At 36.7% G+C, this 20,077-nt stretch overlaps 1 long non-coding RNA gene across 2 annotated transcripts in view; it reads left to right on the top strand.

Moving 5' to 3' along the window:
* The first annotated feature begins 3,920 nt into the window (after positions 1 to 3,920).
* Positions 3,921 to 20,077, top strand: part of LOC104140168 (uncharacterized) — a 34,601-nt gene continuing 18,444 nt past the window's right edge. Inside the window, exons 1-4 of one of the 2 annotated variants that reach the window (XR_011137844.1) lie at positions 3,921 to 3,938; positions 14,094 to 14,154; positions 14,974 to 15,173; positions 15,756 to 15,881. This is a non-coding gene — a long non-coding RNA (uncharacterized lncRNA). Of the gene's footprint in view, positions 3,939 to 13,881; positions 14,155 to 14,973; positions 15,174 to 15,755; positions 15,882 to 20,077 lie in introns of those variants that run through there. The other variant, XR_693236.2, reaches the window with a different exon arrangement.

The raw sequence follows: 20,077 nt of genomic DNA, 5'->3' as shown, positions 1-20,077 counted from the left end.
GCCCCAAATGTTGGGGAGAGGAAAATGTAAGCAGAAGTTAAATTTTGGGATTTAAACACAATCTTCTAGTTTTCATTCCACGTGAGACCCAATACCACAATAGGCCTATTTTCTAGATCTCGGAAAGGAAATTACTAGGTCATTGAGATATTAGCCAGCTATATAATAAGAAAACCAGACGTTAGCTAGGTTAAATATTTCTGAAAAAGTAATTGCAGGAGAGATGAAGGCAGCATTAGATGTTTGGCAAGGAAGCAATATGTTCCAGTTATCTCAGCAAGTCAATCACGCTTCATACATCAGAAGGTAAAAGTCCCTTAGTGGGTCCTGCCAATCTGAGAGAGTGGAAAATTCCTTCCACAAGCAAAGGAGAAAGGTACGTCTGACACGAACCTCGTATTGGTAGATTCTATCTCCCATTTCAGAGCGCAGACATGGCCAAGGCTGATAGTGCCTCAGAGGAAACTGGGGGAAAAAATGAAATCCCAGAGATCAAACTATCCATCAGAGGGAAATCCTTCCCGATCTCTATAGATTATTAAGCGAAACCCTGAAATATGAAATATAATTAGATTCATTATCATAATATAAAACTACAACTGTTAAAGTCATGTTACCCTATTTTTGAATTACAAAAAGAACGATATCTATATGTTTAGCGCTATTTAATCCAAATGAGCTTCTTGGCATTCATTCAGATATAAACACAAAGGTTAGTCCGATGATAATCTAGATCTGAACATAGCTTTGAACAGTCCATTTTTAATAAAAATAGCTTCCTTTTTTCTCAGGATGAAAAAGGGAGAAAAGAAATCAGATTGCTGTAAATTTGGTCCTCTCACCTACAGACGTTCTAAGCAGTGATGGTAACAGTTTTGAGGATTTATATTCTGCACATTGCGTCACCCACAGTTTATCTGAGCACCATGGAGTATATTTAGCTAAAGCAAATACTTGCATAGATGAGTCTGGTCCTAAGTCAACATGATTTTCTGAGTTCCTTTGCAAAGCTGATTGCTCCTGCAAAGCATTAGAAAACGTTTCTTGCGGGGACGTTTGGAGTGGCAGCAGAGAAGGTGTGGTATGTTGTGGTATGAAGTCTAGCAAGTATAAGGAAAAGTCTCTTGAAATATGAAGCCTCTATCATGCATGGCTTTTAAACTGAGGGACGTTATTCAAATACATTTGAAGGTATTGTCTAGCTGGCTATAAGACAAGTTCTCTTTGCCGGTACGTTGTTGCAAGCCCATTAAATTCCCTTTGTGACTTGGCCTGAGGTCTCTGAAGTCACTCAGGGGATAAGCTGCTAGAAGAAAATGGGTAGCACAGTTATTAACAGTGTAAGTGCTTAGCTCCAGATCCTTAAAGGTTTTTATGCCTCCAACCGGTATTTAGGTAATTCATTTGCATAATTTCTAACTCCATCCAGCCTTCTGGAAATACCTGTTCACTGCACTTGCCAAAGGGTTAACTCTATCATTAGTCCAGGCACATCCTCACTTACTGTTGCATCTGCCTATAAGCACAGATATTCCTTCTATTCTTACATTGCCCTCCTCAGATAAATGCCAGTAGTTTTGTAATGCTGGAGGCATGGTTTGCTGATAAATGTAAAATGAGAATGATGATATTAAATATAATGCTAATAACTGAAAACTTATTGTAAATTTTACAGTGTAGGTATATAATAAATACCACACAAGGTAGTCATATAATTGATTCTACAGGGTAACCATACAGTTGATTTTACATAGTATTTCAATCTTTTACGCTTTAAGCTGATCTCCAGAGAAGTAAAGAAGGAAGTTTTCCCCTCTGCTATACCTACTACAATCCTAAAATGCTTTGGTACATTGTGGAAGTTTTTACCCTTCCTCTGAATGTCAGGCATTGGTCACTGCCAAAGCTAGCAGACCTGAGGGACTACAAATCAGATCTATTATATATTCCTCAATTCCTAGAGAAGTATCTTGCATTTGTTGGAAAAGGGAAGCCAGAATTATACCTTGCAAGCCTGAGTTATACCTTACAATCTCAGTGTTGTCGTCCTGTTCTTATTAAGGTCTACATGGAAATTCTCAATATTTCTGTTAAATGTTAATGCAAATTTCTTGATTAAATGTTAATGTTAATTAAACGTTCATTCTTGTTAAATTTTAATTGTTGTTAAGTCTAGGATTTTGATTCAGGATATTTTAACACTTTAGCATGATCTTAAAGTTTTCAAAATAGTTCCATGGTGGTGAATGGGGTCTCCCTTTGCTGAATAGCCCTGCATGCCTATTTTCTACACAGATACTTGATAGAATCGTTCAATACCTCTTGGATCACATCCCAGAGTAGTAGATGGCACGTTTCCAAAGCAAGTCTGTCTGAGCCCATCTTTGTAAAATCTGGAGATTTTACTCTGGTCAGGATCATTTACCTGTACGATGTGAGGCAGAATGGTTTAAACAACAGATTTAATTTAGATAATTTTCAAAATATTGTGACTTGATACTGCTCCACAGAATCAACCTTTTCAGTTCCCTTTTTTCTGCTTTCAGCATGGAAAATCACCTGTAGCAGCAAACACTGTTGTAATTAATACTTTCTGTGTTAGGCTACTGAAAGAAAAAGGAGTGACAGAATAGCTATGAGGAAGAAAATCATAGCAACAAACCAAGAAGAATTATTTGGCCTCGGAAATATCTATGTCAGTGAGACACTATCCTCTGAATAAGAACTGGTTCAGTGGTCCAAGTAGGAATCGAAGCTTGGTAGCTAATGACCTGGCGGTCTCAGTGTGGGGTCACAAGTGCGTGATTTTCCCATATCAGGATCAGAACGGGGTTACAGCTGGCTGGTTCGTCCCTAGCAAAAACAAGCCATCTCTTATTTCACTGGTGATAACAAGCTTTGCGATGCATTTCCTAAGATGAACATACCATTTTTTTCCATAATTATGTTCTGGATTCTGGAACCACTTAGTTCAGGTAGCTACAATGCTCATGAGGAAAAACAAAACAAAACAAAAAACCCACCTTTGTTAGTAAGCTGCACCTTTATCCAACACTGCAAACTGATGTCTTGATCCAGGTAGGCACTTGTGTACCTCAGAGATTACTCAGATATCTCCATGATACTTTTATAGTCATTTATTTTTTTCAACACGCTTGTGTCTTTCTTTTGACTAATGTATTTTCATGAGAACAAGGTAAAAGCAGCTTTTTACAAGATGTGTGCCATATGATAATATATATTACATATAGCTCTCAAAAAGCACTTATTATAATGTTTTGAAGCATTGTTTTTGTTTGCTGAGTGGACAGATCCTATGGCTATCAACTGACTCTAGCAAAAGATACATTCAGGGAGACAGTAAACTAGTTGAATTGGTAGATATTAGTGCCATTTATGAGATGCACTATAGCTAATAATTGTCGTTGTTCTTCAGGATGTAACTACTTACCCATTTAGTTAAAGAAAACTGGTCAGATTATCAAGCTTAGTTTTATTTAATGATTCCCAGTCTAGCCTGCAAACTTCTTAGGGCAGATCTTCAGGTGATGTAACTTGTGGAGATTTCAAGCTGAGAAATTCCTCCTGATCAAATTTACTAGTAGCAAAGGTTTTAATAAAATGTTTCAGAACATTGCTGTTTAAATTCAGAATGCATTGCTGAAGCTGAACTGCATAAATATGTGTACTGTTACTACACAGCCAACATGAGAAGGACTACAGGTGACCTTTGGTTTCTCCCTGGGTTCTAGGAACAGTATTTTTGATATGATCAAGATAGTGGTAGAGTCTTTCTGGTGACTCAAAAGGATTTTGCATTCTGAACACACAGTTTAAAAAAAAAAAAACTGATAAGATTTAAAATTATCTTCCTAACATTTGTGTTTGTTTTGCTTTTCAGTTAGCATCCAGATTGTGTATTGTTCTTTCCTTCTAATGTAAGTATAACACTTTCATATTTGTGGTATAATTTAGAATAGGAGAATTTCTTTAAACGTAGACTTTTCTTAAGATTTCATAGTGGACTAATGGTTTCATTTATAGTGCTGATAATCTATTGGAGGCAGATATGTAATGCAAATCACAGGCCTTCAGGACTGATTGTCTGATTGATGCATTCAACCTACATATTTCTTTATTCTAATAATTCTAGGAAAATTTAAAGACTTATTCACAAAGTATTTCACAATTTACATTGTTTTCTCTTTTTTTTTTGTTTTTAATGCACTTGCTATTGTATGATTGCAGGGACTAAATGTTACAAGATTTAAAATTCCTAGTTTCTTGACGATACCTGAAATTTTTATACATGGTAAAAGGAAATATCGGTGCTACTACACACACAGTAATTCTATGTCAGACAGTAATGCATGTATATTTATTACCAGTGAGTAGTCAATTTCCCAATAACTCCAGGCAAAAGCATCAGAACCCCAGGGTTTATAGGTTACAAACGTAATGTTCATTATTCCCTGTGGAAATATCTGGCATCACTGTTTTGAAGAGTGCCCTGACCTTTCCTGAGGGTTTCTGTGTTGAGGCCATTGCCCTCATGGACTGTTTCAGTGATGTCTCATGGACTGGTGTTCAGTGACGTCGGCCGGTTGGATGTTTTTGCATGCTTTCTTCAATGTATTGCATTCACACCTACTCTGCTCTCTACTTTTCTCTTTCCCAAATAAATGAAGTGTCATTTCTGAACTCAGTTATTGCAGCACTACAATTCATTCACCTTTAAGGATCAGATCATCCATAATGGTTAGTTCTTCCTGGAATTACTAGATCTGTCACTTTTGGCAGACACGGTGATTTTTCTTTTGGCCAACCGGCAGTGATGGTTTTCAGCACAGGTAGTGGATGGAGGAACTGATAAGTACTGAAGTACAGATGATTCAGTAGGTGTCGTTCTTTCTGTTGCGTCACAACTCAGCACACTTCGGAACTTACGTTTCTGAAGACATCTTCTCTGGAGAAATAAAATCGACTCATCTTTACCGATGTAAGAGAAAATGGCTTATTTTGTAAAGCACGTAACCATATTAGACCTCCCGCCTTGGCCATAATTCATTCTTGCCAATGCATTTGGCCAATATAACTTTTGTTACAATCGAGTACCATACTCTTGACAACTTATCGTCTGTTAATTTTCAGTACGGCTGTTTAACATAAAAAATTATATCACACACTAGAGTATGAAACAATGATTTTAAATTCCTGATGCTGTGCAACTGCGCACTCTGTGAAGATTAAACAGCCAACTGTTGTCAAACATCTTGAGCTCTTAAAATGAAAGTAGTAGCACGAAAATGTGAAGTAGTTTAGCTATTAATCACTCATTTTTAAGCCAAAATTTTCATTCATCTCTATCAGTATCACTAGGGATCTATTCTATTTCTAATGAATATTTTTTGACCCTGTTAATCTCTTGTACCTTGTTGTTATGCAGTCTTTTCAAGTTTATTCCCCTGTTCCTGATGCAGAAGTGATTAGTGGAAGTGCTCATTAGATTTAAGTACTCTGTAAGATAAATAATGTAAACATTAATCAAAATTTACTCATGTATATCACATGTATATGTAAATGAAAGCAATTTAGATATTCCAGATACTCTGTTAAGCTTTTAAGTATAAGAAAGCAAAATCCATCACATCAACCTTAAACTGTTTTTAATATGACTGGGACAGGTTCCAATCAGATCAGCCAAATCCTTTGGATTTTGTTTGTAGGTAGTAATCAAAGAGGGAAATGGCTTGTTTCTGGTTTTGGTATAAATTAAGGTTAATTCTTTTTATGTTCTAAAGATTTTGATATCTTCAGATATATGCCTAAACCTTATTTTGTCTTTCACGTGATCTTGCCTGGTAACCAAAACTAAACATCAAGGTGTCATACACTGCTTCCTCAGACTATATCTAAGGTTGTTAGATATTCTTTTCTAAACAGTTATCTCTGCTTTTGTAATGTTTCAAATAAAAGAGTCTTCCTAGTTGTTTAATTCTGAAAGTGAGTTGGCATACCACTTTCTAGTTGTGTAACTACATATGATTTTCAATTCTGAGGAATTCTGAATGAATTTCATCTATGTGGAATAAAACATATTGTGGAGCTAATAAGAAAGATCAAGTCTTAGAAACCCTTGTGCTCCGTGAGCATTAGTAATATCTTGCTGGTTATGCTGTAGACCACATTCCCTTCTTCATGGTCCTGCAATATGAGCTGAGGATGAGAGATTATTATATCAGAGAACAAAGTGCCAGTCCATGGAGTACCTTAGCAGATGGGCACTGTGGAAAAGTCATGCTGATCATACGTTTGTATCAGATTTACTTGTACCTTTGGATAACTCTTTGCTACCCTATTAACTTCAGTGGATTTTATGACTTATATGACAGATGAATTTGTCCTCATGGGTTGAAAGTCTACAGACATTCAGAGAAATAGGTTGATGACAACACCAAGAAAGTGGGATGGAAAAGAAGGTACTGACTCTACTGGATAATGATAAATATTTCAGAACTCTTACAGAGAATAAAAAATCCTCTTTCATTGTTTTTCTTGGTACACTAATCCCAAAATGAAAGAGCTTTTTTCCCTCCATCAAATGCAGTTCAAGAAACTGGAGAATTGAATGAAACTATTTACTATCTTTGAGGGAGGAATCCTAGACTCTGAAAACGCACCTTTTCTTACTTCTTCTGCCATTAGGTTCTCTTCTTGCTGGCAGTTCTTCCTCCAATTCCTTCCAATTTTTTTTAAAGCACATATGTGACAATTAGGGGAAAAAGAACTAAGTGAAGGTTTGACGTGAAGAATGTCAAAAGAAACAGGACACTGAATAGTCTGACATCCTCCCAACACTTACTCTGTGGTCATTTTCTGCTTTCACATTTGTTGTAGCACATTTGAAATGCAGACTTCTAGCTATCATTTTTCACTACTTACATATGTTAAACATTCTTACTGAGGGCACTTTATTGTTCACTTTGTTCTCCTAAGCTATCATTATTCTTTTGGTGTTTAAGTATGCACTTCTTTGTCCTCAGCTGCTCAAATTCCTTTCAGGTTGGCAGTCATCCTTCTAGGGATAATAGTAAAATGATATAGTGTACAGTAGTCTCACACAGTCCTTCAGAAGGTCCTTGAACAGTGCAAATTAGAGATGCTTTATATATTTATTTTTAAAAATCTTCAATTTGCTATGCAGTTATGATCCCACAGAAACATTATCCTTTATTTCTCAGCAAGCTGAGCTGGCACTCTGTATCCCATACAGTGGCTAGGGTATTTTACACCTCCCCCTCCATGTTGTCAACCTGTGCTAATTGAAATGTTTATAAAATCCTGATACTGAAATATTACTGCTTAACAGTTCAATAGTTCTTTAATGAGCCCACTGTTTTATTAATAAAATGATTTATAGAAATATTTAATCTCACTGATTTACCATTAGCATTAATGAGTCTAGTTATTAAGCACTTTGTTTCAGAATGCCAGAAAAATACAGACCCTGTAAAACACGCAATATTTTGTACTAAGTTATTTTACAGTTAGAGGGAATCAATGATGTTGAAATCTCACTGTTTTTCCTCAGTGAAGCAGAGTTATTCATTAGCATAGAACTAGATGACTCTCTTATAATTTCCCTATCGTTATTATCAGATTTTATCCAAATACTTTAGCACAGGACTAGTCACAAAAATAATCCTAAAGACTCATATTAGAGGTGCATACCCAGTGGTTATAAAAAAAGGTATTTCTGCCTTGCCCTTGACTACTAAGCAAGGACTGCTTGACTGTCTACTCTGTTAATAAGAATCTGAGTCTTTATCACTCTCATTCTAGCTTTTTGATGAAACAGTTTTCTAACACCTTGAAGTTATTAAAGCATATTTTAAAAATAATAGAAATCACTCCATTTCATATATGCCTTCACACTGTTGTACAAACAAAGTGCTGTTAGTTAGACAGCTTGCACCCAGCCTCATGTATTAGAAAGCTTATAAAATGGTCACTGTACCTTGAGAATAACTTTCTGCTGTGGCGAGTTCGATGAAGAAGCTGGGAAAGCCACTTTCAGAGTCCTGAGAAGGGCCACAGGCAGTTTCCCTCATTGACCTCTGTCAGCTTCAGCCTCAGCTAGACATCTGGAAAAGATAAATAAGGGAAAAAGTTATTTCATTAGTTCTGTTAGTGCATTGGACCTGGTTGTTATATTCTTCTGTAGTTTTAGTCAGGAGGAAGGCTGTTGGCTTTTTTAATCAAAGGGCTGGGACTGTTTCTTTCATAGCTAATCTTTGCCACTTCAGATTGCATTTGTGTATATCTATCTGTGTTTTCCTTCAGTTGGGAAATTTGTTTGCTGGAAACTTTTGGTGTAATCAAAGGCAATCAGTTTTTAGCAAAAGTGGTTGTTTCCAGTTTTTCAATTTAAAAAAGTTAATAAAGTGAAGCCTTTTCATAAAAACGCTACTTTCTCTGGAAATTTGATGTCATGTGTATTTGCTGGAAGTTTGACTAAGGCCTCCCTGCACGTCCCTTAACACGAAACCTTCTGGGAGATGTCACACACCAATTTGAAGATGGCATATCTGATTGATGTCATATATCACCAGACTATTCAGTAGTTTTCTAAGTGACTTGTGAGGTCTTAGGTGCATCCTGGAGGTTTTTAATTAGCTCAGTATTTGCCTGTTTTAAGCTACTCCAGTCTCCTGAACGGTGCTGTTTGTTACACCTGTAGTTAGCAGAAGGCATTTCTATAGGAGCACAAACACGCAGGGCCTTCAGTCTCCTAAAGAAAGGCTCCATTACTGAGAGAATCTTATACGCAGCTATATAAAAATCAATGATTTGGATGGTAGATTAGAGCACCATTTTAATAGAAGAAAGGACTTACAGAGCAGTCTCCTGTTACTGGAGCAGCTTTCTCTGACTAGGCAGACATGGTTCTTTCACAAGCAAATAAGCTACGTGGGCTGGTGCCAATGGAAGGAGATAATGAGGGGTACAAAAGTTTCCTTTTTTGCAAAGTAAATATGCACCTGATTTGAACTGAATCTTCATGTACAGAACTCCCTTTTCACATTGATCTGAAGCAAATACAGCCAGTCAGGCTATATTCTCTATTTATTCTGTACTGCTGCATTCTAAATTGCTGCATCTTTTTTTCCTGTACTTCAAGGCATTTGTGGCTGATCTGAGTAGGACAGGATGCTGCCTGAGCTTCAGTTCTTATTATCATTATTTGTATTATGATTACTCTCTGGAATATTGTACTTTCAAAGTGAAATGAAACTGCTAAGTCTGTACTTGTCTACATGATTGTATTTAAATATAAAATAAGAAAAAAGATATCTTGAAGTTCAGATAAATGTTCAGTCAAAAAGAACGAAACTCCTAGAAAAAAATGTTTTCCAGACGATATTAGTCTATTAAATCAGGCTGTAGTTGTTTCTCCCCCAGTTGCTTCCTTGATATTTTCTATGAGGAGAAGCAGCCATAATCCATTCCAATAAAAGACAGCACGGAAGGGAAAGCTGGTAAGTTTTTTGATACGTGCTGTTTGTATGAGTGTATGTGTGTATGAGTGTGGATGTTGATGGTGAGGCGCTTTCATTTTTAAGAGTATGCTCTGTACCATTCATCTGTGGATTTAAATAAAGTTGTTGGGAATATATGATACTTCAGCCTTAAGCTGTCAAAAATGAGATTCCAAAGTATTCAGCAGCACAAAATAGCATAAAAAGAGCTTTGCCACTATTTATCTCTGCTTGCCAGCTTGTAATGTTGATGTATGATATGTCATAATAAAGCACTGAAATGAGTACAGCTACATAAAAAAGTGAAGCTACACGGCCACAGACACTGAAATATTTCTGATTCCTCCCTTTCTCCCTCTTTCATCCACACGCACTCATACTCAAAGGCACACACGCACATGCTCTCACAGTGATCCTGCTATAATTCACCCGTTTGACAGCGTACAGATATGATATACACTAGAGCCTTCAAAATAATTGCACCAAAATGGTGAAAGCTGTTTTATGTAAATCCCAAATCCATAGTTTCCATTGACCTTAGTGACAGTGACAAGACTCAACACTTTCTAAAATCCAGGTCTATGTTTGATTTTCCACCTCCTTACACATTTGTGGCCCTTTAAATTTCTTTTAAATTCTTCATTTATTTTTGTTTTTAAAACTTAGAAAAAAAATAAAAACTTTGCTTTTTCCCACACTTGTTCTTATGAAACAGAATACATAAATAAGTATCAGAAACCAAGCAAGAGATGCTGTCTGCTATACTGAATATTTTTTTTTTGTAAATTTAATCAATTTTAGTTTTTATTTAGGGAAATCTATTCACACTAAATCACAAGTTTTCATAGCGTTTGGGGGAAAATATAACATGCCTGACCTTTTCCCAAGGTCTAACACTAAGATATTGCTTAGCAAGAAGTGAAATTGAGTAAAAAGAGAAAAATATTCCCAACAACAAACTTAATAGCAGTATCGATAAACAAAATCCCTGTGTTAAATAACATTTTACCTTTTAGCCGCTGACCTGGCAGCTGATCTCCATCACAATCCCGATGTGGAAACAGTACCAAAGTGTGTGATTATTAACCTAAATAAAATATATGACACCTTTATAAGTTAATGAAATAGAACACTTAAATCTACTTCTTTTACCATTAAGGCTGGTTTCTGACCAGTTCTCAATGTTCTGTTCCCTCCACTAGGTGAGATATTCTATTAACTTTGGTGGAGCAATGCTGATATGAACATCTGTCCTCTGATCTCTACTTTGTACAAGTGTCCAGTCTTAACAGTTCTCAGAACAAAATTTATTTCCAGAATCAGTTTAGTTGCGTGGGTGGAACAGGAATCGGAGTTTGTCTCCTTTTTTAGTAGACTATTTATTCTGTCATGGAGAGAGAATATTTTCACCATATGGGTGCATTTTCCCTCCTGCCCACTTCTGCTTTTCATTTTTTATCTTTGTTCTTTGTCTGCTTCATGCTTTCAATATGTCATTCCACGTCTAGTCCAGCTTTGTTTGCAAAGTTGGCATTCTGTTGCGACCATTCATTCACACTCAAATTAGCAATGCTACTTCTGTATGTCTAATAAGTAACAATGTAACAAAAAGAACATCCACAGTTGCCTATATCTCTCCTTAATATATTAGGCAAAGAGTAAATGGTTATTATATGCACATATTATGTTTTACAAATTAGACACATGCATGTGTGTGCGTGCATGCACACACACACACGCATGATACACAATTAGTGATTGATTATGAGCACAGAAAAGGATAAAATACTGCCGGAGGAAAAAATTGTTTCTGAATGTGTAGTGCATTGTATGAAGCCGAAAGGGAAGCAACATATCCAAGTGAGTGACCTGTCTCTACTGGAGAGCATTAGAATAAGAAAATCCCCTGAAGGCAGTTGCTATTTGTTTCATTAGCCTGTGGATGCTTTAAAGCTTACTGAAGTCCTTAGAAGTTCAGTAAAGAAAGACTTCTCTGCTAGGATATTTTTGCCTTGTTGTCTTTGTGAGGGTATGGGCACATCAAGATAATGCTACATGTTGAAATCTTTACTCCTCTTCCCCCTAACCCAAAACATTATCACAAGACAGCAGCCTACTTCCATCCCAAAAGGCATTACGTCAGCCAGCCCTTGCCTTGACTTGCGCCACCACTTTTCACTGCATCTCTCTGTTGCCACCAGAATCTCCCAGTGATGTTAGACATCGATTACGGCCTGCCGTTGTACCCTATTGCTACAGCCACAGCTACAGTGCTGCGGAACTGCAGATTTTGCTTTTCCCAATATTTTCTACTTATTTTATACTTTAATTTTAAAAGCAAGACAGATTCCCCCCCAAATCATCTTGTCTTTGGGTTGTGAAAAATATGGAGGATAACTACAGATAAAAAGTGGATTTTTCTTATCCTCTTCTAACTTATATATGAACAGAGCTGTCATATGTTAAGATTACAACAGTCTTTTCCGCATTAGGACTTAAACTTGGGTTAGCAAATGTGCTAGAAGTGGTGATCATGCAAGATCATATTTTATCAAAATGAGAGAAAGAAATGTTATGAGAAGATGAGACCTGAAGGTTCAATATGTCCTGTTTCTTGCCAGGAAGCAAGGAAATGGAAGTGCTTTTTACAATGTTTTACTGTTTTTACAGTGCTTTACAATTTTAAGTGCTGCCTTAAAATCAGTTACGTTTCTCTTAGATACTAACTAGATTACGTATGTAGGAAAGTTGCTTTAGAATTTCAACACTCTGATAACAAGATGTTTTTTTAATAATGTACCGATTCTTATACCAGTGTGGTCCTCTAGTTTAAACAGCTCTTCCTTTTTTCTCTGGTATTCACGTCACAGTTTCATCTGGGTAGAAGACTTTTTATATTTGTAGAGCCATATTTATAGGCAGAACTCAAATCTTCCTTCAGCCTTTGTGTTGCTAGAGTGCAAAAGTCAAACTCTTCTTGTTTCTTCTCATAGAAAGGTTTCTTCTCTCTCTAGAACATCCCAGTAGCCTTTCTCTGCATCTACTCAAAAACAAATTAATCTTTCTTCACTGTAGGTGAGCAGAAATATGCTTAGTATATCACACAAAGTCTCAAAATTCCTTATGTGAGAAAACGAATACTCCCCTAACTCTCTTCAAACCCACTGTCCTAAGGTAAAATGGTATAGCCTTTTCTCCTTTTCATCCATTTCGAGATTAATGGACTTTGGAAGTGTGAACTACCCATTCAACAAAACTAAAACCTATGCTAGATGCTAGAAACTGGGAACTGGCCTGACAAGAAGAGTTTATCAGCGCTATTTTTTAGACTTCATAGCATAAGATGCAAAATTCTTTCTAAGACAATAGACTTTGAAGCTGAAGAGGTCATCATGTGTCCCATATGCCATGGATTTCCCAGGCAACCTCCCCAGGCTAAACAAACTAGCCAAGGGGGTGTCCATAACAGAATTTGGTCTTGTGATGATTTAAGCATAGAGATAGGATAAAGAAAAAACACTTTAAGATTTCTGACATAAAAATTGTATCAGGTGATCATGAGTGAAAATTTTGAATCTTATCTGTTGCAAATGCATTTATTTGAATGGATAGTTGGAAGTGCCCTTACATATAGTGTGATAAATTCCAATGCTTTTGATTTTTTAACCTTGTATTAAAATGGTCACAGGACCAAATTTAGGTTAGGCTTGAGAAAGCACTGCAATAAGAGGGCTAATGGAATTTTGCAGGAATTTTTTTTTTAGAAATTCCATGGCGAAATTTGCTGACATGGCAACAGTTAGAAAATACAAGGGACTATATGTCTTTAAATGAACCAATTACTCATTTCTTTCGATTTCATAGAAACATAGCCCAGTTCTGGTAATGTTAAAATCAATAGATTCACTGACCTAAACTGCTGCATGGTAAAAACAAGTATTACTTATGAACTCCAGGCACTCACATATGGTATTAGTAAATGTGCAGGCCTGTATTTGACCTTAAGTAATCAGTGAATGAAAGCATGTAATAAAGTTGTTCATAATAGAGATTGCGGAGTGACTGATTAAGTGATTACTTTAATTTTCCTGAGAGAAAAATATGCTGACCCAGAGCTTAATATAAATCTTTGAGGAAATCTGTTGGGTCATTCTCCTCCTGTGTAAGAACTTTTCACTAGCAAAAATGGAACAGTTACATGTATAATCATTACTTTTTCTTTATCAGAAATTTTCCTATATCAAATGACCTGGGCCATTTGTCATGAGGGAAATGGAGTAGTAAAAATAAAATTATTAGGTAATAATAATTGTAAAAGGTAAGTGCCTATGTAAAGATTTTTGTAAATGCAGCAACCGAGGGATTCATCTTATGCTTCTGAACATACTGAAACAAAAAAAATAGCCAGTTATGACTGTTTTTTAAAAAGAGAAAGCTGCTCACAAGATGGCCCTTGTGGCTTTGCCTCAAGCTCTGAATCCTCTGCTGTCCAAGTATTTGGCTTCTGGTCCCATCAGTTTTACTCCCTTGCCTTCAGCTGTACATCTCTTCCAGCACGTCAGAGCAGCAGTGCTCGCTGGTGGATCCGTGGACGGAGAGGGGCTTTCAGTTCCAGGTATGCTCCCACCCACCTACAAGGTGAGAGAACACACCAAGCACCAAAAAAGGAAGTATTTTCATGATGTTAGCCATGGATAGTGGGTATATAGAGAAGAAAAATAAAGAGATTGGTGTATTGAATTAAGGAAGGGACCACAGCTGGGTTAGTATAAGGTCTAGTATGACAAGCTGAATATCTCTGCATTTAATTTAAATTTAATTTAATTAACGTTTTATAGCCAATGAACTCGAACACACTAAGTTTCTGATTTAGAAAATTCCACCAAGCTAGGCACATATACTTTCTTCAATAAACAACATGTATGGCCCATAAGAAGCTACTTAATTGATAAGAAAAATCTTTTGAAAACGGCTGCTATACTAGTCATTAAATCTTTGAAGCAGTAGCTGTTAAGGTTGTTAATCAGTTAACTGGACGTCTCTTAGACCCTGGCTAGACTAAGTTGCCAAGAATGTAGAAATATCAGATCCAGCCTATGGTGTGGGTATCTGGAAAAAGAGATTCAAAAAAAGAAGGTATCTAAATAAAATATTGGGAAATCAGAATACATGGCAGGCGAAATTCTTCAGCGTCGAGAACAGAGGAGAAATCTCTAATACCATTAAATGAAACTTTCTACCATGGGGTGATGTGATGAGCTCCTATGGGGAACTTGGTCGTTTCTTGTGGAATATATACATGTTTTGTTCCTTCTCTGTCACTTAATCTGAGAATGTTCAACCTAATTCTTTTTAGGCAAAGTGTTATCTAGGGATGTAAACAAACTTGTTGCACTTTTTATTTTCTTCTCTAAAGCATCGAAATTCTTTTCAGAAATGCACTGTTGCATGTGGGAAAATTTCAGCCAGTCTTTTCCTTGAGAGGAAGAGGTTCCCCACAGTCATGCTGAGGAAGACCTCAGGAGCATAGGAATCTAACTTGAAATATCTGCTTGGCAATCCAAAGTTCCTTCTAATAAACAGTGTTACTGTTTTGCACGGCAGCCCAGCTCTCCTCAAAAGTGCCACGAAAAGGTGAGAACTAGAGGTTGGGGTCAGAAGAAGACTAATCGATGTTATTTCTACTGACGTTTTTTTCACTTGTGCCATACACAGTATGTTAGCTTTCAGAAAACACTGCAGAAATGCAGCCCCAGCGTTCCAGAAGTGAGATGCTCTGGGAGAGGTCCACTTTCATCTCACTACATTTTTTTAAAAGGTCTGCTGGGAGAAAGGGCCCCAGATTTCAGGCTTAAGGCTGCTTTCAAAGGACCTGCTCTAAAGCTCTTCTGTGTTATGATTCCTACTGTAAGGCTATAGCCTTAGAAAGGTAGGTCAAAGAGTAGTCCAAGGTATATTAAGAAGTTATATTAAAGATGCCTCAAGGTAGTTTAAAGTCTGTGAATTGCGAGCACTGCTCTTTGGCCATTCACTGTAGGCCAGCTTTAGCTGTGTCTGAGCATATTTAGATAGGTTCTTGAATTCTTACTTGCTCACATGAGTAGTCCTTTTGACCTCGGTGAGTTTTTTGTATCTGAGCTCTTGCTCAGATTTTGAATGATGTAACTGGGACATCAATACTTTTCTTTCTCCTGATTCCAGAATTCTGTGCTTTAGGTTCTTCTTAGATCCAGAAGTTTGTCTGGATCAAAGTACTGTGTGATTTTGAAGACCTAAATGGGGCCATAACAAAGTTTGGTGCTCTGCAGTGAGAAAAAGATCATGTATACATTTCTGCATAATGTAAGTCTTCGATGCTTGGTTTTGTTTTGTTTGCTCTGCAATGTTTCCTTTTGAGAGTACGGCTACGAATATTGCATAAGGTAACAAACACGAGCGCAGTCTGCACAGGACTTAATACATAGATAGTCCTACTCTTTCTGATTTATACCATAGTCTCTTTCCTGTGTATCCCATCATCTTATTTTCTCCTTTTCTGCAACTTTAGCAGGCAGGACACTATGTTTTTTCTCTGCAATGAAATCAATTTCTTCTTATTATTATTACTAGACATCGATACAAACTCCCTTATTTTTGTATTCGTTTCTTGGTTAATAACTTCATATCTCTACATTTACCTTCCCAATATAACCCTAAAAGAGTCCAGACTCAGGTTAATAAGTTCACGCTCATGTAACTTTTTAAGCTATTCCCTTATTTGTGAAGAAAATTCCAACCTTAACTACAGATGTAGTTTTATTTCTATTATTTTGTACTTATTTTTAGGTTATAAAGGATACCGATTTTGCTGACTGTCTTGTTTCTTTTTTTTTTTCTAAGTGTGTGGAAAAACAGTATGGGATGGTGTAAAGACTGCCCATTAATGAATAAATGGAAGTGGAGTGCAAATAGTTAAATACTGTTATTATTATGAAGCCCTGTGTGCAAAAATATTATGACATATAAAAATGAAGTGCTATGTCTTATAAAATAGAACCATGAAACACTTCTGCTTCTGGCCTGTCCTTTCTGATATAAAGAGAACAAGAGTGAATGCAGAATTCAAGGTGACAACATAATAGTTTAACCAATAGCAGTAAAATGACTCATGTCTTCTTGCCATTTCTTGTAAGGCTGACGCACTTTAATTCCTCTGCTCAGAGGAGTAAGAAATCATCTCCTATATGTTGCAATATGAAGAGTTTAGAAACTCTTCTGTGAGTATGCAAAATATACTCCATTTTCTTGTTACTTGTCACCTCTCCACCCTCCTAGGAGAAAGTCTTGGGTTCACTTTGCAGAGCCCGTAGAGCTGTGAATCAGTGCTGATCACCAGTACCTTATTACACATGTTTAGTCAGAAAATTGCAGCCCTTATCTTTAAATTTAGAGTTTCCAATATGTTCCATTTCAATCAAATTTTACAGTTGCAATCTATTTGCTTCCCTTAGACTCTCATCAATGTAGAGCTCCCACAGTAAACAACACTATTTGCATCACTGGAGGATTTATTTTAAAATCTGGTTGCCAAACTGTTTTTCTCCTCCTGAGAGAAGTGTTCATAAAGAAATGTTTCTGTAAATGACCAGGCTGTTCCTCAGAGTTTGTTATTATTATTCCCATTTCAATGGTATGTGCAAATTCTATAAACTTGATTTTAATACTGTCATCTTGGGTACTTCACTGAGTAATTTACAGACAATGAAAGAAAGCAGACCAAGCATTTGTCTTTGTTTTTCCTTCCATTTCGAATTAACTAAGCTAAATTTTTCTCCAATTGGCATTATATCTTTTTGTCCCAGAACGCATGAGTTGCAAAAAGCAGCTGACTAATCCCATTCTTTTCATTAAAGAAGCTGGGTTAGTATTTGGAAATACTGGAAATTTTGTTGTGGTTTCCTTTGTATCTTGCTTTCAAAATCTTTGGGAATGGGTGTCTGAGAAAGAGAAGGTCCTGGTCTGTGTACAGTTCCACCAGCAACCTCAAATAGCCTTTTAATTGTCCTACTAGATGCTTCTGTGCAAATATTAGCCACATGCATACAAATGAGGTATTTTCATTCATCACTGGGCCTTTGGAGGCCTTATTAATGTAAGTAAAGGATCTTTATATTCGCCCTCTCTACCTCATGGCTAGCAACAACAAGGGCTGGATTTAATTTCTGGGTATCATTATTACATGCTGCTGGAGCACTCACCTAGAAAGTGGGGAAATTACATTAAACTGACTGAGTGCTCAATGAGCTATTCTTCTCCACTCACAGATGATGAATCAAATGGCTTAGCAAAACAGTGTGTTAGGGGAGAGAGGGATGAAAATGAGAACAAGAAGATAAACAGCATAACATGAGACAAGCAGCTACTGCTTTCCTAAAGAAAAACAATGGTGATTTCAAGCCTTCCATTCTCATGTCATGGAGAAACAACTAGTAGTTCTGCTGGTTGCTTTCTACTGCACATAGTTTTACCCCACTCATGGTAAGGTCCTGTAACTGTATTATCTACACAGCAATGCCTCACACACCAGCCGTTCCATGTGTCCGTTCTTCTTTTCCATTACCTTTTCTGCTTCTTCAAGGGCTTTTGCTCTTCAGAAGGATTACCACAACTCATAGGCCCACAGTCAGCTCTTCTTGACAGAAAGCACCATCTTCATGTCCTCTCATCCAGACACTTTTGCATGCTAAAGCTGCAAAATATTACACTGGAAACATACTCGTCCTAGGGCATGTTTTTAGCACCATTAGCTTGCCCAGACTTGCACATAATGCAAACATGCCCATAAAATATGACAAAACGTAAATATGATGAAAACATAAAATGCAAATTGAACAAGTTTTGAGTGACTGCTTTCACTCAGTTCCCCATCTCTACACCAGACACCAACAGAGCTTTCTTCCAGTCTAGGTTTCAATCCCTGCTGGGTTCTCTGGGGATCAATATGCTTTGCCTTAGACCTCATTCACTAGGATTACATTTTAATATTTTTTATCAGCATTTTACAGTTATAAAACTGAGGCACTGCAAAATAATGCATTCAGCTCAAAGTCTCTCAGAATCTGTGGCAGAGTGAAACAGTGAATCATGGTTTCTGAGTCCAGTGTCTTAGCCAGAAGCTCATTGGCTATCAGACCATTTAATATGAGCTGTATTTCCTATCAGGAGACCAAATTTCAGCAATAATATTCCAAACATAAGCCAGCAAGACTTAACCAAAGGCGGCGCTTTAACTGAAAATTGGCATTTCTTTGGGTTTTCAAATCCTTCTGAGATTAAGGATAGGTTTTTGAAAACAAATAGAGGGCCTGATAATTTTTTTATCAGAAGTAGAAAATTTGCCAAAGTGAAGAGCAGTTTAAATAAACTAGATGAATACAGGTGGACAAATTATTTTGTCTTTTTAATGTAATACAGCTACTAAAATTGGTAAAGTTATTGTATTATACAACCTAACTCTCAGCAAAATGTCTTTTAAAAGGAATTACTCAAGGTAGGACTAAATCCTGCCCCTTGGCACTCACATATGACATTCATTCATCTCACATATGACATTCATTCATCTCGCTGAAAAGCATTTTCCACTAGACTTTTGAAAGAAAGAGAACATCTGAAGTTGGTCATTATTTATGCCCCACTTGTGCCGATTTTATTTTTCAGAACATATCAAAACTAAAGAAAATATGTTAAGTTCATACTTTTACTGTTCATCTTTCATGTGTCCTCCACATGAATGGAGTCTTAGTAATTTCAAAACTTAATTCTGGGGCCAGTAAGTCAAAGAAATCCAGAAGTCTTCAGGGAAAAAGTCTCTTAGTTTCAACTAAAATGTGAAAACCACATTTATTTAAATAAAAATGATTGGATTTTTTTTTCAAAGAAAGGGACTGGTGTTTGGGCTAAGCCTCCTGTGAGAAGACCTAACTTCCACACTTACTGTTTATGGGGATTTTCAGACTCAATTTACTTACCTATTCAATAAGGGAAAGTAATTGTTATCCTACTCCTTTCATTATGTGATGCAAATGCTATCTCTGCAGTACAGAAATGCTTCTTCAATTTGGATGTCAGAATATAGGGTTTATTCCAGTAGTTTAAACATGCATTTAAGAGACCATTCATCTATTTTCGATGAACAAACATTCTTCTGAGTTTGTTTTCTCATTCAGCTTTAAAACAAATAATTATGTGGAAGATAGATAGAAATATGAGAGGAAGAAAATGAATACAGGGTGTAGCTGGGTTTTCTGTGATTCGCTAGTTATTTCAAGCCTTCCTTCCGTATATTGATCTTTTACTGAGGGGCAAATCTAATTCCTTGTATTACAACTAAGTGTAGGTATACGGAGCAGAGGGCCTCTATGTCAGTTGTGGTGCAAGGTAGAAGATTCTCACCACTGATTTGCAAGAGGTGTTTTGCAGATGCTGGCCTATAGCGAGTAGGTGTGTGCCTTCCTAAGGGATGGAATAAGCTATTCTGATTAAGACAGGCTATAAATTCC

Source organism: Struthio camelus, chromosome Z (genome assembly GCF_040807025.1).
Source record: "Struthio camelus isolate bStrCam1 chromosome Z, bStrCam1.hap1, whole genome shotgun sequence".
NCBI lineage: Eukaryota > Metazoa > Chordata > Aves > Struthioniformes > Struthionidae > Struthio > Struthio camelus.
The sequence above is the reverse complement of the archived record's forward strand: the minus strand, read 5'-3'. Positions and strand labels throughout refer to the sequence as shown.